This window comes from Oncorhynchus kisutch, linkage group LG27 (genome assembly GCF_002021735.2).
Source record: "Oncorhynchus kisutch isolate 150728-3 linkage group LG27, Okis_V2, whole genome shotgun sequence".
NCBI lineage: Eukaryota > Metazoa > Chordata > Actinopteri > Salmoniformes > Salmonidae > Oncorhynchus > Oncorhynchus kisutch.
Genome location: NC_034200.2, coordinates 10,419,465 through 10,429,899, shown reverse-complemented (window position 1 = coordinate 10,429,899; position 10,435 = coordinate 10,419,465). Strand labels below are relative to the sequence as shown.

At 45.7% G+C, this 10,435-nt stretch overlaps 1 protein-coding gene across 1 annotated transcript in view; it reads right to left on the bottom strand.

Annotated features, from left to right (window-relative positions):
- LOC109871798 (ETS-related transcription factor Elf-1) overlaps window positions 1-747 on the bottom strand; it is a 10,746-nt gene extending 9,999 nt beyond the window's left edge. Inside the window, exon 1 of the mRNA XM_031807090.1 lies at window positions 525-747. The gene's annotated coding sequence lies outside the window, so the exon portion shown is untranslated. The remainder of the gene's footprint in view (window positions 1-524) is intronic.
- Window positions 748-10,435: the final 9,688 nt, after the last annotated feature.

Genomic DNA, 10,435 nt, shown 5'->3' with positions numbered 1-10,435 from the left:
CCAGGAATGTGTTTGGAATAGCTGCTATGAGAGATAAGCACAGAACTAACAGACAGACACACAGGGTTAGATTACTACAGGGAGAAGGGTGGGGGAATCACAAAAGGGGCTAGATAATGATTGACTGTGTATTTGACGTGTGTTTAATCTCGTTAGGATTTCTTCCACATCTTCACACATATGAGATTAGTTGTTAAACAACAAACAAGTTTGACAAACCTACATCTGACAAATTGACATCTTCGTCCTACATCATTAGGTTACATATACTTGGTCTGTTGTTCCACAGAAATGTGCTTATACAACCATCATCACTGTGTCTGAAAGACACAACCCCCAACCATAACCCAGCCCTGGCCTGTCCTCTCTGCATTCACGCCAGGCATTGTCCATGATGTCAGTTAGATAGGATCACACACACACATTCCTGTATGCCTCTGGTTTCTTTCTGACTCTCCTCCACTCACTCACCTCCCAATTTGTTCACTCACTCAGTCACCCATTTTCTCCACTCGTTTACTCACCTGTCCTCTTCTCTTCAGGCAGTTACTGACTGCTGTTAGCACCAGAAAATCCTGTTTCTGATGTTGCTGGTCTACCATGTCCCCTTGCTCCCTCCTTCTCTCTTTCTCCCTCCCTCTGTCCCTCTTTCTCTCTCTCTCTCTCTCTCTCTCTCTCTCTCTCTCTCTCTCTCTCTCTCTCTCTCTCTGTCTCTCTCTGTCTCTCTCTCTCTCTCTCTCTCTCTCTCTCTCTCTCTCTCTCTCTCAGGTGTCAGGTTGCAGCTCGGTGACAGGCACCATGACGACAGTTGTTATGCTACACACCTGCGTTTACCTGATCTCCTCCCACTCTACCCTTAACCCTTTAGGAGAAAGAAAGAGAGAGGAGACTTCCCTAGAGAGACAAAGAGCTGCTCGCAGGGCAGACATGCATGCTGTAGTCATATGCCTATGCATTTTGAATGCCAATATGTTTTCACAGGAGACTTCTGGGAATACCAAACAGAAAATGTCTCCATTTGCTGTTCTGTTTTGCTTGTGTTCAGCAGATATTGTTGCGATATGTGTTGTTGCTTGCATAGCATAGGGTATAATGTGATACTTGACACTTGTGGCAGCACTGGTCACAATGGAGAGGAAAGCCTGTTGGTAGTCTGTTGGTAGTCTGTTGGTAGTCAAGACTGTTCAACCCCCTCCTCCATACTGCCCAATGTGGGTTTCCTGTTCTAAGCTGACAGCATGTGAGTGTATGTGCTTGACGGCTAAGAGAGCAAGATGCAACTGAGGCTGTTATCGCACAGGAAGCACAACCCTTTCTGTGGGCTCCACTTCCTCCTGAGAGAAAGGGAGGGAGCGGAGGAGGCCTATTATAACGCGGGAAAAGCTGTCACCACGGAGACCAATGTTCCGTTGTACGTCTGCCAGACTGCCATCTTGTATTATGCTGGTTTAGAACGTTGGGTTACCGGTAACATTTCTCCATGTTTTCTGTTTCTCTCTGTATGTTCCAATATTGTTAAATGGCTCCTGCACTTGTCCCCCCCCCCACCCCCACACACACACAATGGTGACAAAAGGAGGTTTTTAAGACCTTTTGGGACATGACACAGTCCATCCCAAGGTTCCTCTATCACACACATGTCTGTGTCTGTGGCTTCAGTCATATCTGAGCCTGTGATGTTGCTGCCAGGCCCTTAGGGACAGTGATAAGCTTCATAACACACTCAATGCCCCTCTGTGTGTGTGTGTGTGTGTGTGTGTGTGTGTGTGTGTGTGTGTGTGTGTGTGTGTGTGTGTGTGTGTGTGTGTGTGTGTGTGTGTGTGTGTGTGTGTGTGTGTGTGTGTGTGTGTGTGTGTGTGTGTGTAAAGAAAGCACATTGTGAACTAGGCCAGGCAGATAGAGGAACAGGGAAAGAAGCTGATAAGCTTCCTCTTTTGCCCCAGGTGACCAAGCCTAGCCAATCTAACATGGATAAATTATGGGGAGACTCTGAATAACATTACATGTTTTGATGAGCAACAAATCTTATTTGTGATTTTGGCAATGAGGGCCTTTATCTACTTCTGAGTGGAAGACCTGAGTGGCGCAGCTGTCTAAGGCACTGCATCTCAGTGCAAGAGGCTTTACTACAGTCCCTGGTTCGAAACCAGGCTATATTACATCTGGCTGTGATTGGGAGTCCCATAGGGCGGTGCACAATTGGCCCAGCATCGTCCGGGGTAGGCTGTCATTGTAAAAAATGATTTGTTCTTAACTGACTTTCCTAGTAAATAAAGGTTAAATTCAAAAATAAATTCCCCAGAGCCAGGTGAAGTCATAGATATCATTTTTATGTCTCTGCGTGCAGTTTGATGGAAGTTGCTAACTAGCGCAAGCACAATGACTGAAAGTCAATGGGTATATGCTAGCAGATACACATAGACTTCCAGTCAATGAAGTCTATGGGTACATGCTAGCATGTTAGCAGATACCCATAGACTTCCAGTCATTGCGCTAATGCTAGTTAGCATTGGCTCGCAAAACCACCTCTAACTTTACTTCATACTGGACACAGAGACTTAAAAATCTGATTTCAGCTGACTCTAGGGAAGTAGATAAAAGGCCTCTTTGCCAAAATCCTGAATAATCTCTTTAACCCCCTGTGTGTGTGTGTGCGTGTGTGTGCATGTTGAACTTTTTATCTTTCTCATCTGCAAAGCCACAGGTGCCTGGATACTTTATGTAAATACTCTAAAGCCCTAAACAAACAGACAGACATACAGATACAACACAGAGAGATAAGAAGTCTAAAATACAACACAGAGAGATAAGAAGTCTAAAATATAACACAGAGAGATAAGGAGTCTAAAATACAACACAGAGAGATAAGAAGTCTAAAATACAACACAGAGAGATAAGAAGTCTAAAATACAACACAGAGAGATAAGAAGTCTAAAATACAACACAGAGAGATAAGAAGTCTAAAATACAACACAGAGAGATAAGAAGTCTAAAATACAACACAGAGAGATAAGAAGTCTAAAATACAACACAGAGAGATAAGAAGTCTAAAATACAACACAGAGAGATAAGAAGTCTAAAATACAACACAGAGAGATAAGAAGTCTAAAATACAACACAGAGAGATAAGAAGTCTAAAATACAACACAGAGAGATAAGAAGTCTAAAATACAACACACATTAGAACCCTAAGCCTCCTTGAATGGGGTTTTCCTCACGTGGATGCCAAACTCACAACCTCAGTCCTAGGGTTGCTGCGATGTTCAACTGCAGAGCACAAAGCACTTTCACTTCAATCTCGAGCTACTACACAGATCCACCCACCTCCTTCTTATCACAGTACCATTGTTTTTGTCAAGTAAATCATTAACAGTCACACTGGTGTTTGGGGCTTTTGAATGTAAACCCAATGTAAGTCTTATGATGCACAGTGACTCTGAAACACCTGAAGTGGTTCTTCAATGTGAATATTGGTGTTTTTAAGAGTGTGGTGAAAACACTTTTGGGGGTTTCAGTATATGTAAAAGGCAACATTAAAACACACACACACACACACACACACACACACACACACACACACACACACACACACACACACACACACACACACACACACACACACACACACACACACACACACACACACACACACACACATATATTTGTCATACAATCAAATGGTTAAGAAATGCAAATACAATTCATGATCAGAGCTTTTTTATTTTGGTGTGGGATTCCACCTTCAATGCTTTATTTAGACAGATTAAGAACAGGAGACAGAGTGAAAGGGGGACAAGTGACTTCTGGGGCAGTAAGATGGTACATTTAATTTTTTTTTTAAATTGGGAATGTTACACACATTCACACAGCCAGTGTAAAATAAATATTTGAAAAACATTTTTTGACACAAAAACAACCAACATACTTAATAGAAATGAACATAAGTAATTTCAATGATTTATTAATTTCCTTTTACCCACCAAAAATAATAATACATACAACTTAATATGTTGCTCAAAATGTACGTATATTATGATGATAACCAAAGAGAGAGAATTGGTTGATTGAACTCATTTGAAGTCTTGTTTTAATCTCCTTGCACTTCCTGTCTTGCCGTTAGACTCTGTTTTTAGAGTATTGTGGGTAATTCAAAATGTTTAGACTTTATTATTTCTATTGTTTTCATTATTTTACACAATGTTGTATTCACCTTTGAAATATAAAAGTATACTTCTATGTGAGTATTAATTGACCCTTTTTACACTCGTGGGAATTGGCCTGTATGGATAGGGCTAAATTGAAATGTATTGTAACGGCTTTCTTCCTGGGAAAGAGAGGACCAAAGCGCAGCGTGGTAAGTGTTCATCTTCTTTAATAATAAATCCCAACTGAACACTTCAAATTACAAAACAACAAATGTGAAAACCGAAAAGAGACAATGACTAACACCTGCCTCTGTTTGAGAACCATATCAGGCCATACATAGAAACGGACAAACTAGACACACAACATAGAATGCCCACCCAGCTCACGTCCTGACCAGCACCTAACAAGGAAAACACAACAGAACTATGGTCAGAACGTGACATGCATGTGCATAAGCATGGTAGCAATTGAAAGGGAACAGTTTGGAGATCATGGGAGCCGCACGCCTCTCCAAAATGTGCACCGTTCCTCAGTAATTTCATTCTAGTCTTCAACTAGAAGGTGCTTTAAGCTCTCCTAGCTGTGCCATTGAGGGACGAGAGCAAGCACACTTGTAGTTGTCTTGTTTGTTGTTGCGCTTGTTGTTTACGGCATCCAAAAACGGCCCGTTGTACATCGCAATCTGGGTCAGGTTGTCATCATTTGAAAGCTTGTTCTATTGCCAACATAAAATATGATCTTACCAGTGGAGGCTGCTGAGGGGAGGACGGCTCATAATAATGGCTGGAACGGGAGCATATGGAATGGCGTCAAACACATGGAAACCACGTGTTTGATGTATTTGATACCGTTCCACCTATTCCGCTCCAGCCAATAGCACGAGCCCGTCCTCCCCAATTAAGTCGCCACCCACCTCCCGTGGATCTTCACAAGGCAATTCAGAGAAACTGATGGTCATTTTTGGTGCGTATAGAAAGGAGTCACGAGGTGCATTCAGAGGCAGTGGATTTTCTTCACAATAGACAAACATAAGCTCTGTCCTGCTCAGAACAACCCAGGGTATGAGGCCATGTCACCAGGGTATGAGGCCATGTCACCAGGGTATGAGGCCATGTCACCAGGATATGAGGCCATGTCACCAGGGTATGAGGCCATGTCACCAGGGTATGAGGCCATGTCACCAGGATATGAGGCCATGTCACCAGGGTATGAAGCCATGTCACCAGGGTATGAGGCCATGTCACCAGGGTATGAGGCCATGTCACCAGGATATGAGGCCATGTCACCAGGGTATGAGGCCATGTCACCAGGGTATGAGGCCATGTCACCAGGGTATGAGGCCATGTCACCAGGGTATGAGGCCATGTCACCAGGGTATGAGGCCATGTCACCAGGGTATGAGGCCATGTCACCAGGGTATGAGGCCATGTCACCAGGGTATGAGGCCATGTCACCAGGGTATGAGGCCATGTCATCTTGTAACTATACACTAAACATAGTGATAAAAAAAAATGTTAACACTGTATATGACGTTCATTTTATGATATGGAAATGTGAAGTGCACATTTGGACTCGGGTGTTTGGCTTGCTTGTATGACATCAAGGCAGTCCCACTGGGCACAGACGTCAATTCAGCCTCTATTCCACGTAATGTCATCGAAATGATGCGGAAACGTTGATTCAATTCAGCGTGTGCCCTGTGGGGTATTTATTATAATCCTCAACGCCTCCTCTTTCAAAATACATCGAGCCCTGTTTATTTGTAGCATGTCCCTCACTCAGACAACAACATTCGCAAGAAGTTGCCCAATTAACGGAAGGGATGGGGTCAACTTCTTGTCTCCCGCGGTGCTAAAGTTCAGAGCGGCTGTGAGTCAAAACCCATACAGTGATGTGAAGCGGAGCTCTGACGTCATGTATAGCATGTTACTATACAGCCAAAAGAAACATTCAACTCGTATACATACGGGTACTAGTGTAAAGGGCCGTGAGTTGTAATGTAATCGCGATGAAGGGATATCGAAACCCGTCAGACAAAATGACGTTCAGTCACGAAACGACCCATTCCCACACTTTAGAGGCAGTTTAGAGGCAGATACAGTATCCTGCAATGCCTGACAAAATGGGTTAAACTTACCGTCAGCTTACCCTCACAAACTTCTAACAATAACTAGTCGGGGGAAAGCACCAAACTGACCTCCAATCAGTATCCAAGGGGTGATTTCATCGTACTCCGCAGACTACTGCTCTGCTTCCCCTCGTACCCCTGGGATGTCCCTACCCCATTGGTTGAAATGTTACATGTTTAAGGCAAGGGTTAAAGGGATACTTCAAGATTTTGGCAATGAAGCCCTTTATCTACCATCGCAGAATCAGATGAACTCATGGATACACTTTTATCTCTCTGCTTGCAGTTTGAAGGAAGTGTCGTGTCTTTGGCATCCTTGAGCTGACGATGAATCTTTATCAAAAATGATCTGTAATTATTATTACGTGGTTAAACTACTTAATCATGTAACTGTAATTAACTAGGACGTCGGGGCACCAAGGAAAATATTCAGATTACAATGTTAGAATTTTCCTAACATAACATTCAGATATTTTAATATCTGATCACTTAGTCTTCTGATTAATGAATTATTCTTTACCTCACATTAGTCTCATTCCAAACGTCGTACATTGTTGGTTATCTGCACGAACCCAGTCTTCACTATGAGTCATCCATACATCAATTGTCTTAAAATAATTTATTTACTAACTAAGTACTCACAGAAATGCATTACACAAACAAACAAAGTGGATATGGTTACAAAGAAATGATAGCGGGATGTGCCCTAGTGGGCTAAACCGGCTGAGAAGACACTACAGAGTTGATCATTGTAACAATTGAAATGCTAATACTTTGCACATGAACGTTCACTCATTCGGGAATAATTGCAATCAATATATATATATTTACGCTCAGTGTGTCATTGGGATCTCTGTTGAAAAGTTTGTTTCTGTTGGAGAGTTTGTCCGCCCTCTCTCTCTCTCTCTCTCTCTCTCTCTCTGTCGTGGTTAGAATAGATCGTCCAGAGTGACGTTCATTCAGGTCGTTATAGAATAGATGTTTCGGGCGGTTGTCGGTCTTCACGTTCAATGATACCGAATTCCTAGCTGCAGACTAGTAATTCATATCAAAGACTTGTTCTTATTCTGTCGGTATCGATAGTCTAAGAGTTTAACCACGTGGGATGGTTAAAAGATTCAGCAATCTACTCAAACCCTTATTTCCCTCTGTGATAGAGGTACTGGTCTGATCTCAAACCTTGGCCCTCTTGTTATCGAGGTAAGCTGGTCTGGTGATAGAAAACCCAGGTGGGGGTTTTATTGGGAACATCGAAAGGGGCTGTCTCATGACGCCAGGTCCTGTCTGCCCCTGGGGGTGTTCTCATGACGCCAGGTCCTGTCTGCCCCTGGGGGTGTTCTCATGACGCCAGGTCCTGTCTGTGCCCCTGGGGGTGTTCTCATGATGCCAGGTCCTGTCTGTGCCCCTGGGGGTGTTCTCATGACGCCAGGTCCTGTCTGTGCCCCTGGGGGTGTTCTCATGACGCCCGGTCCTGTCTGTGCCCTTGGGGGTGTTCTCATGACACCAGGTCCTGTCTGTGCCCCTGGGGGTGTTCTCATGATGCCAGGTCCTGTCTGTGCCCCTGAGGGTGTTCCCATGATGCCAGGTCCTGTCTGTGCCCCTGGGGGTGTTCTCATGACGCCAGGTCCTGTCTGTGCCCCTGGGGGTGTTCTCATGACGCCAGGTCCTGTCTGCCCCTGGGGGTGTTCTCATGACGCCAGGTCCTGTCTGTGCCCTGGGGGTGTTCTCATGACGCCAGGTCCTGTCTGTGCCCCTGGGGGTGTTCCCATGACGCCAGGTCCTGTCTGTGCCCCTGGGGGTGTTCCCATGATGCCAGGTCCTGTCTGTGCCCCTGGGGGTGTTCTCATGACGCCAGGTCCTGTCTGTACCCCTGGGGGTGTTCTCATGACGCCAGGTCCTGTCTGTGCCCCTGGGGGTGTTCTCATGACGCCAGGTCCTGTCTGTGCCCCTGGGGGTGTTCTCATGACGCCAGGTCCTGTCTGCCACTGGGGGTGTTCTCATGACGCCAGGTCCTGTCTGTGCCCCTGGGGGTGTTCTCATGACGCCAGGTCCTGTCTGTGCTCCTGGGGGTGTTCCCATGACGCCAGGTCCTGTCTGTGCCCCTGGGGATGTTCCCATGACGCCAGGTCCTGTCTGTGCCCCTGGGGGTGTTCTCATGACGCCAGGTCCTGTCTGTGCCCCTGGGGGTGTTTTCATGATGCCAGGTCCTGTCTGTGCCCCTGCGGGTGTTCCCATGACGCCAGGTCCTGTCTGCCCCTGGCGGTGTTCTCATGATGCCAGGTCCTGTCTGTGCCCCTGGGGGTGTTCTCATGATGCCAGGTCCTGTCTGTGCCCCTGGGGGTGTTCCCATGATGCCAGGTCCTGTCTGTGCCCCTGGGGGTGTTCTCATGACGCCAGGTCCTGTCTGTGCCCCTGGGGGTGTTCCCATGACGCCAGGTCCTGTCTGTGCCCCTGGGGGTGTTCCCATGACGCCAGGTCCTGTCTGTGCCCCTGGGGGTGTTCCCATGACGCCAGGTCCTGTCTGTGCCCCTGGGGGTGTTCCCATGACGCCAGGTCCTGTTTGTGCCCCTGGGGGTGTGCCAAGGCCTTAGTGAAGCTTTAAACAGAAATACAATTCTCTCACATTAACATCATTACATAGCATCCGTCATTTCACAAATAGTATCATCTTTACTCATTCATTTTGTACAACAATTAGATGTAAGCCTCATAACTGAGGCTAATGTATAAACAGCGTTATGGTAATGTGGCCGTTTTGTCTCTCACGAGTTTCACAAAATTGTACCAAACGGACCAGTTCGTAGCTGGATTCTTCACCGATCTTTTATACATTCTCCAGAACATAAATATTGTTAAGACCTCCAGTTCTGTGAGGTGGAAGAAATTCCTTTGTTCTCTCTATGAAAACTCACTCTCTCTCTATACTGTGGCCATGAGGAGATAATCTCCTCCAGTAATTTACGACCTCTCTGACCACAGCAGCCTGGGTGTAGGAGACAGAGAGAGATGGTGCAGAGGTAGGTGGATGGTGCTCGCTGTGTCCAAAGAGGGCAACATCATGACAGAAGTTTCTAACTAGTGTTAGCACAATGACTGGCAGTCTATGGTAACTGCTAGCGTGCTAGTAGATACCATAGACTTCCAGTCTATGCGCTAACGCTATTTATCATTGGCTCGCGAAACTACCTCTAACTTCCTTCAAACTGGATGCAGAGACTTAAAAATAGTATCCATGAGTTCATCTGACTGTGGAGAAGTAAACTCCCGAAGAATCCCTATAAGGCTAGGGTAAGGGCAGGGGGTTAGGGTTTAGGGTAGGGATGTCCCAGGGATCCCAAAAAGCACTGACCCTACTGGCCCTTCCCACAGTGAATTCTGATTGGCCACATGTCCTGTGGTAGGTAACCCCTGGCAAAGACCATTGTCAGCAAGAAGCAAAGGTAAACACAGGTATATTTGCAATGGAAAACGTACAGAAGGTAGAGCAAGCATACCGTACATGCACAGTGCACACAAACACCACTCGGGTGTTGTGCAGCAGTTTAAGGCACTGCATCTCAGTGCTAGAGGTGTCACTACAGATCCCGGTTTGATCCCGGGCTGTATCACAACCGGCTGTGATCGGGAGGCCCGTCATTGTAAAGATGTGAGTTTGTTCTTAACTGACTTGCATAGTTAATACATAGTCACTAGCACTCCCTATTGGCCAGCGTGCATAGGACACGTGTTTATTCCAAGGACTGTAGAACTGTAGGCCCTCTGCTAATACAGTCATGTATAATTCAACATAGGCCTATCCTTCCTCTTTTTAAAGACACCGCTAATCTGACTTGACTGGAACGAGGTTAACTGCAATGTACACAAACTGAGTTTACATTTATCCGATAGGCTCATGTCAGGCTTTCAAGCCGGTCTCTAATCTCTCAAAAGGGAACGCCACTACACAGTACACGCTAAAGCATCTATTCCCTCTGGCCTGTATGAGGCATTCCTCTCAACCTGAGTCATGTCTGCTGTTGCGTGTGTATGGTAGGGCAGCATCGGGCCGCCACGCCACATAGAAAACAGAATGGGATGCCAGTTAGCATACAATACTTGGTTTTAGATGGAACTTTTTCCAGTGCCAGTAAAGGCAATGTTCTGCTTTTATCTCTATCTTCC